This window comes from Sycon ciliatum, chromosome 4 (assembly GCF_964019385.1).
Source record: "Sycon ciliatum chromosome 4, ocSycCili1.1, whole genome shotgun sequence".
NCBI lineage: Eukaryota > Metazoa > Porifera > Calcarea > Leucosolenida > Sycettidae > Sycon > Sycon ciliatum.
In genome coordinates, this window is record NC_088646.1 from 10,839,039 (window position 1) to 10,854,672 (window position 15,634).

General features: G+C 48.0%; 1 long non-coding RNA gene across 1 annotated transcript; it reads left to right on the forward strand.

Annotated features, from left to right (window-relative positions):
• Window positions 1-3,910: 3,910 nt before the first annotated feature.
• LOC135814443 (uncharacterized) lies at window positions 3,911-6,231 on the forward strand. Its single transcript, XR_010553187.1, has 2 exons — window positions 3,911-4,203; window positions 5,569-6,231. It is a non-coding gene; the product is annotated as an uncharacterized LOC135814443 (long non-coding RNA).
• The last annotated feature ends 9,403 nt before the right edge of the window (window positions 6,232-15,634 follow it).

A 15,634-nucleotide genomic window follows, 5' to 3' on the forward strand; every position in this document is an offset into this window, starting at 1 on the left:
ATCCAAAATAAAACTTAATGATACTTATAATGCACTGTGGCAACTATTAGGAGGGGAGCTCCGGAGCTGGAGGGGTGAGCGGTGAGGGGTGAGCATGATTACTTACAGAGTGTGTAAACCCTAGCGCTACGGACACTATCCTAAACTGCCGTTTATTATATTGGAATGGAGGAGGAGAAACCTATCCTCACGCCTGCATCAATCTTCATACTAAGACTAACTTACTACGGCTAAGTGCAGCATTGTCTATGCGATAGTGTGGGTGCCTAACTCACACCTTAACTCTCAGATAAGCTAAAAAAAAAAGAAGAAGAAGCAATTACACTGGTGATGAATGTGGCGAGTGAGTCATGGAATACTATTATCATTATGCAACTTGTGTAATACATTACTATGGGAGATTGGGCATGTCTGATTGGTTCTGAGTTCAATCCTCAGGCTCAGCGCATACACATTACAGTAAGAGCTCAAGTAAAGTATTCAGTACTATCCTGTATAGGATTATCGGCATGCACCGAGCAGGTAGGGAATGGGTCACACTATCAACCCTCAACAGTCTAGTCACGGGCAGTGAGAGAGCACAGTGTTGGATACCACGTTACACCTGGTTAGATTGCATCCTTGTCCTCTGAGGTGACCGTGTCGCTGATCTCGTCATTGGTGACGGAGTCAGGAGCGGCAGTCGTGGCAGCCTCGGTGGCCACCTCCGTGGTGGGTGCCTCGGTTGCTGCCTGCGTAGTGGGCTCCATCGCTTCTGTGGCTGCGGCCGTCACCCTCATTTCAGCAGGCGCTTGTGGATCCCTGGCCTGGACAGCCGGTGCACATTCATCCGATGAGTCGGATGAGTCGGATGAGTCGGAGTCGTCACTGCTCGAGTCGTCCTCGCTGCTGCGGCGGCGGCGGCATCCAGAGGCGGAGTCGGAGTCGGAGTCTGACGAATCATCCGAACTGGAGCGCACCTCAATGCTGCGTGCATGGATGGCCGCAATCACAGCCAGTCCAATGAAGAGGAAACATAGCACTTTGCGGGAAGATTCCATGGTGAAGGTTGGAGGAGATTGAAAACAAGCGTCTTGCTGTCTAAACACAAGGAAGTGGACACTTGTTGATCAAGAGCAGTCAGAAGATGAAGAAAGTGATCAGGACGTCCGCCCTCTTATACACTATGAGAAGAATAGACCCATCGTGTGTCCATCGTCTTCCAAAGCCAACATACGTACATTCGCACACGCACAAACACATACGCACTCACACACATGCGGGCGCGTGCATTTGAGCAGGCTTGCACATATCACATCTTTCCTTCTGATCATCTTCCTTCATCATCTCGCTACCACTGTCGCTAGCTGGAGTGCCTTTCGTAAACTGCTGAGGTTCCGGCGGAAATTCTAGCAAGAGCGTGGAAGTGCTTGAGTGTGTCTTTGGACAAGGGAATTCAGTATGTTATTCATGCTTCCCGGCGAGCTGTTCTTTTGAACTTCAAGCAGTACAGGTAATTTAGCGCTGCTGCGGGAGAAGTAATCAAACTTTCCCTTGAGATGATGACCAGTGGCGTGAAAACCTGCGATCGCTTCAGGAAGAGCGTCCGGTTCCCTCACCAAGCTCTCCGCCTGAGATATGTAAATATTACGCTCAGAAACATGACATGGAGAGGGAGAGTCTGCCGCGGAAACATTTCGGGGAGGCTTAGATACATATCGGCACATCGGTGGGTCTGTATCAGAGGCTCAATACGTGTTTGTTGCACTGCGGGCACTCGTCTGTGACTAGAACTGAGTGCAAGTATCGCTGTGTGACCGCAATGCACCCTACCTGGTCCCAACAAACTGCATTTGTCACGGGCAGGTGTAGCCTGTAGGCTGAACATCCCGGAGGCTGTTGATTATTGTGTGTTTACCAAGCTGTTCCACCTGCACGCCCGGAAATGAGAGGTCAAGTGGATTTGTCCCAAGTCTTTGCTGCTATAGAACCATAGGCATAGGGGCTGTAGGTACTCGTACCCGTCTCGTGGTGAACAATCATTATGTTATAGTAGTCGGCGTTTGACCTAGACTGGTTTTGGTGAACCACAATCATGTTGCCTAGGTGGTGCGAGCTTGACTGAAGTTGTTGACGTGAGTAGTGTCTGTACAGCCTGCACACTGCACAGTCTGTACCGTGCATGTCCTTGTTGTCCACATGATCATGGTGGTCGGGCACACGGTGGGGACTCATATATATTATAGTATGAAATCACCAGGTCTTATTTTTGCAAGCTGAGTAAACCTCAGACAAAAACTCGAGCACTTGCACCGTCGAGACCTGCCGTTGCAATTCTTTAGTATTCCTTCTCTCTTTGCGGAGCTGTAATGCGTGTACGCGTGTAGACAATCGTGAGAACAAGCCAATGATGATCAGCGCTGCAGTGTACAGTTTGCCTGAGTTTGGGGTGTGAATTGCTCCGTCACACGGATGCAAGCAATCCTGAGACCATCACGCAATCGATCAATTTCCAAGCCCGAAACAAAACAAGTGTATCTCGCCGAGCCAGCCAACAACACGACATACACGTACAATGTACGATCATGTAGCTAGCTATTCTAAGACTCGTGTTATCTCAGCACACACCCTGCTACATGCACGGTGTTTCAATGACGATTCACGCACCACCTTAGACTCGCGCAGTATCTCAGAGAACAACGCTTTGTCGGCACTGGGGGGTAGCTATCGGCTGATAAGCCGGTGCGGTGGCCCTGGCTAGGATTGGCAGCGAGGGTGCTTACCGATATGGTAATATTAATGCGATGGTCCCGACCTATGGGCACCGGGCGATACTGAGATTACAAAGTATACAACAATTCACAGCTGAGCGGCTAGGTTCGGAGGGTAGTGTATTGGTCAGCAGCGCTGCTGCGCGACACAATAGAAAGAATTTATCTTTCTCTTAGTAACGAATCGTCGAGGAAGTGGTGATACGTGTATTGATGTAGTAACTACTTGGTGATATCTGATGACCACAATGTCACTAGTGTATCATGGTTCCGTACCCTGGCGCTGCGTGTGGTCCACCAGTGACCACCAGCTACCCGCAGTCACGAATCCTCTGTATGACTACTATGACTGGATTGAGGTGTAAACTATGTTTGTGTGTGCATGTGTGTTTTGTGTGGCTGAAACCGAGAGCGAACACGTCGCTATTAGGTATTAGCCGAGTATATGGTCACACCTTAACCACTGTTTGATTTGCGATATCATCAATTGCTGCAGTGTGTGTGTGTGTGTGTGTGTGTGTGTGTGTGTGTGTGTGTGTGTGTGTGTGTGTGTGTGTGTGTGTGTGTGTTGTTGGCGCCCGCATGCTCAATCACACATTCAATACGAATCGGTGAGCCCTTGATATTCAACTCTGTGATTTGTTTGTTTATCCCCAGCATGATTCGGACCTTTGTGTCAATACTGATCATGATCCAATTGATCGTCTTTAAAGAAAAACTACCATCTAAGATCTTTGAAATGGCATGCACCAGTATGCACAGATACACGCACAGTATGCACACATACACGCACACACGCACAGTATCCACACATACACGCACACACGCACAGTATCCACACATACACGCACACACGCACAGTATGCACACATACACGCACACACGCACAGTATGCACACATACACGCACACACGCACAGTATCCACACACAAGTAGAACCAGGGGATGTACAGGTATGCGAATGATGTAGCATGCAGTCTGCAATACCGACCACCAAGCCATCCCACATGCTTGTTCGCTGTTCCCTGCCCCAAAACGCACACGGAGAAAGGTCATGCTATCTTTCATGTACAGGCATTATGACGACAAGATTGAACACTACTGAACTGATAGTTGGAGCATTGTCATGACAAGCAAGGTCCCGGGTTCAAGTCCTGGTTGGGCTGGCATTCTTTTTCTCTTTTCAGGCAGTTCACTTCCCGACTGATCCGTTGAATATTGAACTGCATGATTGTACGTATGCTGTCGAAGTGCAGAAGTGCACTTTTTTTACTGTAGTGTAGCGTTGTGGTGACACTGTAGTGTATTCACGGTAGTGTGGGAGGAAAGGTGGCACCAAGCCTTATCTTTGTACTGTACTCTCTGTAGCTCTGACCTGGACAGGACCTATCTACACCCACAGGAGCGCTTTGGAAACAACATTAGAAGTCATGTGGTTGCAGATAAGAGGAAGGTGAGTGAGCGGCGTGACTGCCAAACCGCCATCATGGCATCCAAATCGCAATAGCTAATGACAGTACTAGTGTGTCACTAGTACTGTCTCTAGTGTGTCACTAGTACTGTCTCCTCGCAGTCCTCGGCAACATCTCTGACCATCTTGCTGTACAATGCGAGCTCGTCTTTCGGCTGGGCTAGACCCCGTAGGCTATCTAAACATTTCACCCCTGTTCAGTGTTGTGCAACCCTGGTTGTCCCTTCTGGTGGTTTTGCTTTTGCTGAAAGACCTGGTAAGTCTTTAGATAACTGTCGACCTCAGGTACTTCAATGGTCGGTCCCCCGTGTCTGGTTTTGTTTGGTTTTCATTATTTCATTTCGTTGCCTCTACAGGAATGGACTCAGATGGAGAGCCAAGGTTTAATTTATACAAAATAGAAAGACTAAGGAACTGTTGGAGTGCGCATCCAAACTGTGCTAGAGCTGTTAGCCAGTTAGTTGTAGAACGTCAGTACCGTCGGTCAGTGTCGTGCAATGTTATCGCATGAGCTGATTGTTAAGTAACTGGTGGTGTTAGTGGACAGTATAGCGTAACTTGTAGTTCCTTAGTCTTTCTCTTTTGTATTAGTTGCCTCTACAGTACTGGAAATATCAAGAGGGACGAGCGGAAAAGAAAAAGTAAACTGAGCAGAGCAGAAAGTAAAGGTGTAACTGGAAGAAAGGAAAACAATGGATAGGGGATATGGACTAGGTGCATTTAGGCAAGACATGGCCAGAAGGGGGCAAGTGTGTCCGAGGTGACATGCGTACATGTACGCCTGAACTGTGCCTATACTTTCATCCTTGTGCTACTCTCGTCATGCAATGTTCACATCAAGAATTTAGCCGCCGCCCGTTACCTTGGTGAGGCAAGCCAAAACAAACGCACATGCTGCCAATTCTCCAACGATGTGCAGGCAGAAACTAGATTGCCAAGCTAAGATCAGATGATCCGCAGCTGCAGCGACTTACCCGCCTGACCTCCATCGACAATGGCCTACCTATAACCTGACCATAGCCTCCTAGGTTTACGACAAGCTGTGAAAAAAAGAAAAAAATACATTGCAGCGACCAAGACTGGCAAGAGTCGTCATCTTGCCATAACCTACAGACGAGAAACACTTCCGCAAGATGTACATCAACGTGCTGCTGCACATGCCGGAGCACATGTTGCACAGTTCTATACGACACCCGCTATTGGACAACACCAAGAGATTATGTGTGGGCACATTATGTTGTCACTGGCGAGAGTTAACCTGGACTGGCTGGAGCGTTCATACTCCTTGTGTATTCTGTTGTTGATTTCATGTAAGTTCTTCCAAGTACCTCCTGTTTGTTTTCACAGAGTATCCAGTCCTATTCCACCGCGGCCAGCTCCGTTCACTGATCGGCTTTGTCTGGCCGCAGAAGATCGCAACAACAGCACTCTACGACAGGTGCAAGGCAGAGCCGATCAGCCGCATCATCACCAGAGCTCGATGGAGGCTATTTGGCCATATCCTTCGACTTCCCAGTGATGCCCCCGCCGTCCTAAGCATGGTCAGCTACTTTCAATGTGATGACCACAAGTGGAGAGGCCGCCCTCGCATCACCCTGCCGGTGAAGCTCGACGACGACCTCCACCGAGCTGCGTGCGGGCGATTGCAGAGCCTGGAAGATCTGGAGCGCCTATCAGACGTAGCTGCAGTTCGAAGCGAATGGAGGCAGCTACTGGATATGATCTGCAAGTAGGGATGCGGCGATGAAACCGCGCCGTCACCTTTTTCCCAGATCACGGAAATATCGCTCAATGCACTTTAAACATTCTATACACAAAGGATTTATAGCTACGTTTGTGCTTGTTGTCTTTATGTCTCCTATATCAACTGCTTCTCTTACCATGTCCAGCATAAGCGAACGTGTGGACTGTGTTTGTGCATGGGCGACTTGCCCTTGCACTGTTGACGCTGCCGCGGGAATGCATATAATAATAATAATCCAGTCCTATAAATAGAGAGTGCACCTCAGATATACCGCCATGTGCTTGTATTCATTTGTTTGGTGATTACCTTGGCCATGAGTACATGGATTACATTGTATAGTGCATAAGTACAATCAACAGCACGTGAACAGTACCCTGGATGCAGTACACACACAAGTAAACATACCAGTTTGATACATGTAATGCTTGCAGCTCAGACGCCGCGTATTTCTTTTCCCTCTGGCTGCCCGCTGGTGGTATCTATGGCCCATTCAATCCTCAGACCACTAGCTGGACAGGCCTGCGTGGTGACATCAGGGCATCGGGGTCTCTCCGAATATTTAAGCCACGGAGTTTGGCCTCACGCATTGTTGCTACATGACTGTACTAATGCCAGTAATGGTCGAGTCAAGCAATGACCTCCGGAGGCTGTACGAGTCCTCCTTTACCCTAAAGAAATATAAAGGAGGATCTAAACAATCATACACTTAGACCTGGTACACCCTGTCCTGGGCATGGGAGGCCCGGCTCCCTAGCGAGTTGCGGCTTTTTACTTGCCACGGATGCAAACAAGGGAAATACTTCGAGAGCTGACAGCCGATCTGCACCGAAGCTTACCTGCAACAGTCCGAAACTGCACGCATCTCTTCTGGTTTCAACCTAGACTCGCTGTTCAAGTTCAGCAGAGTATCGAGCATGTCATATAACTGAACAGTTCAGGGGAACGGTCTCCTGCTTGTGTGTCAGGTGACTCAGGTCGACGACGAACATTGGAGTGGAATCACTATTACCACTGCATTATGTAGTCACTCTTGGCACTGGTAGACTATCCGGATATCCGTCCATGTTCCCACGGTGCTAACACCAAACACTCACACAAGAGTCAAGACTCAGCATACACTCACACCAGACTCACACATGACTCACACGCGTAGTGAATCACACACGACTCACAGTCACACCAGAGACCAGACTCGCACACGACGCACCGCATCCTCGCACGAACATTCACACAGCGAGTTCTTGGCTGATGATTTCTCATTTAACTACTCAATGATCAGGAATGTATTATTTATGGTGTGATTAGGAGTCGACTGGGTACATCACTACACAATCAAGACTTAGAATATTATGTTATGGTGGTAATGTTAGTACTAGCAGTATAAGAAAGTAAGATTACGTTATGTGGGCGATATCTTATCCTATGATCAGGATCGTCTACACTATAACCCAAAATTAATGATAGTCTTATATGCGCTGTGGCAACTGTAAGGACCTCCGGAGCTGGAGGGGTGAGCGGTGAGCGTGATTACTTACAGAGTGTGTAAACCCTAGCGCTACGGACACTATCCTAAACTGCCGTATATTATATTATTGGAATGGAGGAGGAGAAACCTATCCTCACGCCTGCATCAATCTTCATACTGAGGCTAACTTACTACGGCTAAGTGCAGCATTGTCTATGCGATAGTGTGGGTGCCTAACTCACACCTTTACTCTCAGACAAGCTAAAAATAAAAAGAAGAAGCAATTACACTGGTGATGAATGTGGCGAGTGAGTCATGGAATACTATTATCATTATGCAACTTGTGTAATACATCACTATGGGAGATTGGGCATGTCTGATTGGTTCTGAGTTCAATCCTCAGGCTCAGCGCATACACATTACAGTAAGAGCTCAAGTAAAGTATTCAGTACTATCCTGTATAGGATTATCGGCACCGAGCAGGTAGGGAATGGGTCACACTATCAACCCTCAACAGTCTAGTCACGGGCAGTGAGAGAGCACAGTGTTGGATACCACGTTACACCTGGTTAGATTGCATCCTTGTCCTCTGAGGTGACCGTGTCGCTGATCTCGTCATTGGTGACGGAGTCAGGAGCGGCAGTCGTGGCAGCCTCGGTGGCCACCTCCGTGGTGGGTGCCTCGGTTGCTGCCTGCGTAGTGGGCTCCATCGCTTCTGTGGCTGCGGCCGTCACCCTCATTTCAGCAGGCGCTTGTGGATCCCTGGCCTGGACAGCCGGTGCACATTCATCCGATGAGTCGGATGAGTCGGATGAGTCGGAGTCGTCACTGCTCGAGTCGTCCTCGCTGCTGCGGCGGCGGCGGCATCCAGAGGCGGAGTCGGAGTCGGAGTCTGACGAATCATCCGAACTGGAGCGCACCTCAATGCTGCGTGCATGGATGGCTGCAATCACAGCCAGTCCAATGAAGAGGAAACATAGCACTTTGCGGGAAGATTCCATGGTGAAGGTTGGAGGAGATTGAAAACAAGCGTCTTGCTGTCTAAACACAAGGAAGTGGACACTTGTTGATCAAGAGCAGTCAGAAGATGAAGAAAGTGATCAGGACGTCCGCCCTCTTATACACTATGAGAAGAATAGACCCATCGGTGTCCATCGTCTTCCAAAGCCAACATACGTACATTCGCACACGCACAAACACACACGCACACACACACACACGCACTCACACACATGCGGGCGCGCGCATTTGAGCAGGCTTGCACATATCACATCTTTCCTTCTGATCATCTTCCTTCATCATCTCTCTACCACTGTCGCTAGCTGGAGTGCCTTTCGTTAACTGCTGAGGTTCCGGCGGAAATTCTAGCAAGTGCGTGGAAGTGCTTGAGTGTGTCTTTGGACAAGGGAATTCAGCATGTTATTCATGCTTCCCGGTGAGCTGTTCTTTTGAACTTCAAGCAGTACAGGTAATTTAGCGCTGCTGCGGGAGAAGTAATCAAACTTTCCCTTGAGATGATGACCAGTGGCGTGAAAACCTGCGATCGCTTCAGGAAGAGCGTCCGGTTCCCTCACCAAGCTCTCCGCCTGAGATATGTAAATATTACGCTCAGAAACATGACATGGAGAGGGAGAGTCTGCCGCGGAAACATTTCGGGGAGGCTTAGATACATATCGGCACATCGGTGGGTCTGTATCAGAGGCTCAATACGTGTTTGTTGCACTGCGGGCACTCGTCTGTGACTAGAAATGAGTGCAAGTATCGCTGTGTGACCGCAATGCACCCTACCTGGTCCCAACAAACTGTATTTGTCACGGGCAGGTGTAGCCTGTAGGCTGAACATCCCGGAGGCTGTTGATTATTGTGTGTTTACCAAGCTGTTCCACCTGCACGCCCGGAAATGAGAGGTCAAGTGGATTTGTCCCAAGTCTTTGCTGCTATAGAACCATAGGCATAGGGGCTGTAGCCTGTAGGTACTCGTACCCGTCTCGTGGTGAACAATCATTATGTTATAGTAGTCGGCGTTTGACCAAGACTGGTTTTGGTGAACCACAATCATGTTGCCTAGGTGTCGCGAGCTTGACTGAAGTTGTTGACGTGAGTAGTGTCTGTACAGCCTGCACAGTCTGTACCGTGCATGTCCTCGTTGTCCACATGATCATGGTGGTCGGGCACACGGTGGGGACTCATTATAGTATGAAATCACCAGGTCTTATTTTTGCAAGCTGAGTAAACCTCAGACAAAACTCGAGCACTTGCACCGACGAGACCTGTCGTTGCAATTCTTTAGTATTCCTTCTCTCTTTGCGGAGCTGTAATGCGTGTACGCGTGTGGACAATCGTGAGAACAAGCCAATGATCAGCGCTGCAGTGTACAGTTTGCCTGAGTTTGGGGTGTGAATTGCTCCGTCACACGGATGCAAGCAATCCTGAGACCATCACGCAATCGACCAATTTCCAAGCCCGAAACAAAACAAGTGTATCTCGCCGAGCCAGCCAACAACACGACATACACGTACAGTGTACGATCATGTAGCTAGCTACTCTAAGACTCGTGTTATCTCAGCACACACCCTAACGTTACTACATGCACGGTATTTCAATGACGATTCACGCACCACCTTAGACTCGCGCAGTATCTCAGAGAACAACGCTTTGTCGGCACTGGGGGGGGGGGTAGCTATCGGCTGATAAGCCGGTGCGGTGGCCCTGGCTAGGATTGGCAGCGAGGGTGCTTACCGATATGGTAATATTAATGCGATGGTCCCGACCTATGGGCACCGGGCGATACTGAGATTACAAAGTATACAACAATTCACAGCTGAGCGGCTAGGTTCGGAGGGTAGTGTATTGGTCAGCAGCGCTGCTGCGCGACACAATAGAATTTATCTTTCTCTTAGTAACGAATCGTCGAGGAAGTGGTGATACGTGTATTGATGTAGTAACTACTTGGTGACATCTGATGACCACAATGTCACTAGTGTATCATGGTTCCGTACCCTGGCGCTGCGTGTGGTCCACCAGTGACCACCAGCTACCCGCAGTCACGAATCCTCTGTATGACTACTATGACTGGATTGAGGTGTAAACTATGTTTGTGTGTGCATGTGTGTTTTGTGTGGCTGAAACCGAGAGCGAACACGTCGCTATTAGGTATTAGCCGAGTATATGGTCACACCTTAACCACTGTTTGATTTGCGATATCATCAATTGCTGCAGTGTGTGTGTGTGTGTGTGTGTGTGTTGTTGGCGCCCGCATGCTCAATCACACATTCAAAACGAATCGGTGAGCCCTTGATATTCAACTCTGTGATTTGTTTGTTTATCCTCAGCATGATTCGGACCTTTGTGTCAATACTGATCATGATCCGATTGATCGTCTTTAAAGAAAAAGTACCATCTCTTTGAAATGGCATGCACCAGTATGCACACATACACGCACAGTATGCACACATACACGCACACACGCACAGTATGCACACATACACGCACACACGCACAGTATGCACACACAAGTAGAACCAGGGGATGTACAGGTATGCGAATGATGTAGCATGCAGTCTGCAATACCGACCACCAAGCCATCCCACATGCTTGTTCGCTGTTCCCTGCCCCAAAACGCACACGGAGAAAGGTCATGCTATCTTTCATGTACAGGCATTATGACGACAAGATTGAACACTACTGAACTGATAGTTGGAGCATTGCTCATGACAAGCAAGGTCCCGGGTTCAAGTCCTGGTTGGGCTGGCATTCTTTTTCTCTTTTCAGGCAGTTCACTTCCCGACTGATCCGTTGAATATTGAACTGCATGATTGTACGTATGCTGTCGAAGTGCAGAAGTGCACCTTTTTTTACTGTAGTGTAGCGTAGTGGTGACACTGTAGTGTATTCACGGTAGTGTGGGAGGAAAGGTGGCACCAAGCCTTATCTTTGTACTGTACTCTCTGTAGCTCTGACCTGGACAGGACCTATCTACACCCACAGGAGCGCTTTGGAAACAACATTAGAAGTCATGTGGTTGCAGATAAGAGGAAGGTGAGTGAGCGGCGTGACTGCCAAACCGCCATCATGGCATCCAAATCGCAATAGCTAATGACACTAGTGTGTCACTAGTACTGTCTCCTCGGCAACATCTCTGACCATCTTGCTGTACAATGCGAGCTCGTCTTTTGGCTGGGCTAGACCCCGGAGGCTATCTAAACATTTCACCCCTGTTCAGTGTTGTGCAACCCTGGTTGTCCCTTCTGGTGGTTTTACTTTTGCTGCAAGACCTGGTAAGTCTTTAGATAACTGTCGACCTCAGGTACTTCAATGGTCGGTCCCCCGTGTCTGGTTTTGTTTGGTTTTCATTATTTCATTTCGTTGCCTCTACAGGAATGGACTCAGATGGAGAGCCAAGGTTTAATTTATACAAAATAGAAAGACTAAGGAACTGTTGGAGTGCGCATCCAAAATGTGCTAGAGCTGTTAGCCAGTTAGTTGTAGAACGTCAGTACCGTAGGTCAGTGTCGTGCAATGTTATCGCATGAGCTGATTGTTTAGTAACTGGTGGTGTTAGTGGACAGTATAGCGTAACTTGTAGTTCCTTAGTCTTTCTCTTTTGTATAACTTGCCTCTACAGTACTGGAAATATCAAGAGGGACGAGAGTAAAAGAAAAAAGTAAACTGAGCAGAGCAGAAAGTAAAGGTGTAACTGGAAGAAAGGAAAACAATGGATAGGGGATATGGACTAGGGCCATTTAGGCAAGACATGGCCAGAATGGGCCAAGTGTGTCCGAGGTGACATGCGTACATGTACGCCTGAACTGTGCCTATACTTTCATCCTTGTGCTACTCTCGTCATGCAATGTTCACATCAAGAATTTAGCCGCCGCCCGTTACCTTGGTGAGGCAAGCCAAAACAAACGCACATGCTGCCAGTTCTCCAACGATGTGCAGGCAGAAACTTGATTGCCCAGCTAAGATCAGATCCGCAGCTGCAGGGCCTTACCCGCCTGACCTCCATCGACAATGGCCTACCTATAACCTGACCATAGCCTCCTAGGTTTACGACAAGCTGTGAAAAAAGAAAAAAAATTACATTGCAGCGACCAAGATCAAAGAGTCTTCATCTTGCCATAACCTACAGACGAGAAACACTTCCGCAAGATGTACATCAACGTGCTGCTGCACATGCCGGAGCACATGTTGCACAGTTCTATACGACACCCGCTATAATTATTATGGACAACACCAAGAGATTATGATTGTGTGGGCACATTATGTTGTCACTGGCGAGAGTTAACCTGGACTGGCTGGAGCGTTCATACTCCTTGTGTATTCTGTTGTTGATTTCATGTAAGTTCTTCCAAGTACCTCCTGTTTTCACAGCGTATCCAGTCCTATAAATAGAGAGTGCACCTCAGATATACCGCCATGTGCTTGTATTCATTTGTTTGGTGATTGCCTTGGTCATGAGTACATGGATTACATTGTATAGTGCATAAGTACAATCAACAGCACGTGAACAGTACCCTGGATGCAATACATACACAAGTAAACACTAAGTTGATTCAAATACCAGTTTGATACATGTAATGCTTGTAGCTCAGACGCCACGTATTTCTTTTCCCTCTGGCTGCCCGCTGGTGGTATCTATGGCCCATTCAATCCTCAGACCACTAGCTGGACAGGCCTGCGTGGTGAAATCAGGGCATCGGGGTCTCTCCGCATATTTCAGCCACGGAGTGTGGACGATACGTTTTTGGAGCTATTAATTGGACGTCCTAGTTCTCCACCGACCTGGTCTTGGCGCAAGGTAATTTTCAGGCTGTTAGTATTGCAATACGTGATCTATGCTGCGGTTGGCAGAGGGTTTAAATGAAGATCCACTGCACAGAGTATTTATGACGCACCCAATGTCCCTAGGCGTAACTACCTCCTTGAGCACGTTCACCTAGGGTACAATCTGCACGTACACATTTGTTTTTTGTACTAGTAGTAATCGGTGCTTCGGACGTAAGGCGTTGATAGTTGTGAGGTGAACTGTTCGTTCTAGTTACCTGTATTGTGCATTGTACATGTACAAGTCATGTAGAATACGTCGAAGTCAGCGGTCGACAAGTCGTCGTAACTGACCTTTGTCGTGTTACACGTACACGTTATTCACAGAGTTCAACCATCCTCCGCAGATCTGTGGTTTTCATCTTTTCTCTGTCCCACGCGCATATATACACACACACATACATACATACACACACGCACACACACACGCACACACACAAACAGCCTCTCTCACACACACCCCAGCCTCTCTCACACACACCCCAGCCTCTCTCACACATACCTCAGACCTCAGACATGCCCATCGCGGAAGCGATGATAGCGAACAGCTATGTTAGACATAGCAACTTGTGCTGGGATTACACCATTCAACAGCTTGCAAGGCTGATGAATTGACCGCCACTATTTTTAGCCTGGTGTCCACCACACAGCTGTTTAAAGACATACAGCCTCTCACACACACACACATACAGCCTCTCTCACACACACCCCAGCCTCTCTCACACACACCCCACCCTCTCTCTCTCTCACACACATACAGCCTCTCTCACACACACCCCAGCCTCTCTCTCTCTCTCTCTCTCTCTCTCTCTCTCTCTCTCTCTCTCTCTCTCTCTCTCTCACACACACACACACACACACACACACACACACACACACACCCCAGCCTGGCACGTTTTAGAACACTCTTGACTGCGTAGATACTGTCAGCACACACAGCGTGTTCCCTGTCCACCAACCTGTGTGTAGCAGGGAGTAGTACAATACCATAATATTGTACTACTCCCTGGTGTGTATAGTGAACTGTCGACCTCGCTTCTGCCAAGTAAGTCAGTAAAATAATAGTTACAATGTCATGTAGTTCTGGTAAGACTTCCTTTCGTGTTTCCGTACCTGTCATGTCATACGTGTATCAAGAGCGGAAACATTGACTTCGATTCTATTCGTGAATAATTCAGTGGCTTGGCCTTGGGTCTCCCCCATCCATTGATGGGTCTGTGAGACTTCACTTCATGTCTCCCGCTGCGCCAGTCGTGGTGTGGAAGGTCGCCAGAAGCACGAGGAGGACGGTCTTTGATGCAAGACCTCTTGAGTCTCACTGACTCATCTCGTCTACTGGTGAAGTGGAAGCATTTCCCCTGGATACACAATACATACTCGTCATCTCACAACAGCCACTAACCTACGGTCTCAGATACTAGCTCTCAATAGGAATGATGCAGTCATGGCGGCCAGAACGATTATGACCTTGTGCCCAGTACTGACTAGGAAGCTATTCCGCAGGCCGTGCATGCATGTGGCGCGCAGTGACGAGACACGGGCACTTTCTACGCTATACGCAGAGCAATAATATTAATTAATTCCAGTATATTAAAAGCTTGGTAACGGGGCTTGTGTGTTTTCCAAGCTGTCAAAGTAAAATGGTTGCAGGTACATGTACATGTACTAGGTTAACGTTGGCGTGCGATACAGGTTTCGCACTATCGGACCATCACATCATGTAAAAACTTTTTGAAAAGGGAGATTCTGCCTGTTAGTGTTAGGTGTCAAGTGGTCATCGACGATAAACAAGTCGCTTCACCTTTATGGCTTTAATATTCGGTTTCGGCTGACTGCCTACACAGTACAGGCCGGTAATGGTATGAAGGTATTAGAAAACTGGCACTAACAAGATAATAATTATTATACTGACGAGATATAACCCACATAATCCCAGGCCTTACCTAGTCTTGCTTGTACTAGAGGAGGAATGTGAGCACACACCGGTATGCTATTTCCCTCGGCACTGCAAGCTCACAACTCAATATCAGGTGCTAATAGGTCAACTAGGTAGAAGAAATGGCCATACTTGTACAATGTACATGTACATCATAGACCATGATACTTGTCGGAGAAGCAAAAATCAGTGCATGCGTCTAGTACATGTATATGTATATTCAAAACGTTACTCATCTTCGGACAGCTACAATGTACAATGTAGCTGTGTCGGCCATAGGCCTTCTTCTTCAATAATTTTTTAAATATACACGCGCGCTTACAATTGTAGATTGTATTGTATTATGCGTGTGTGTGTGTGTGTGTGTGTGTGTGTGTGCGTGCGTGCGTGCGTGCGCGCGTGCGTACTAGTACGTGCGTGTGTGTGTGTCATGGTCACTACT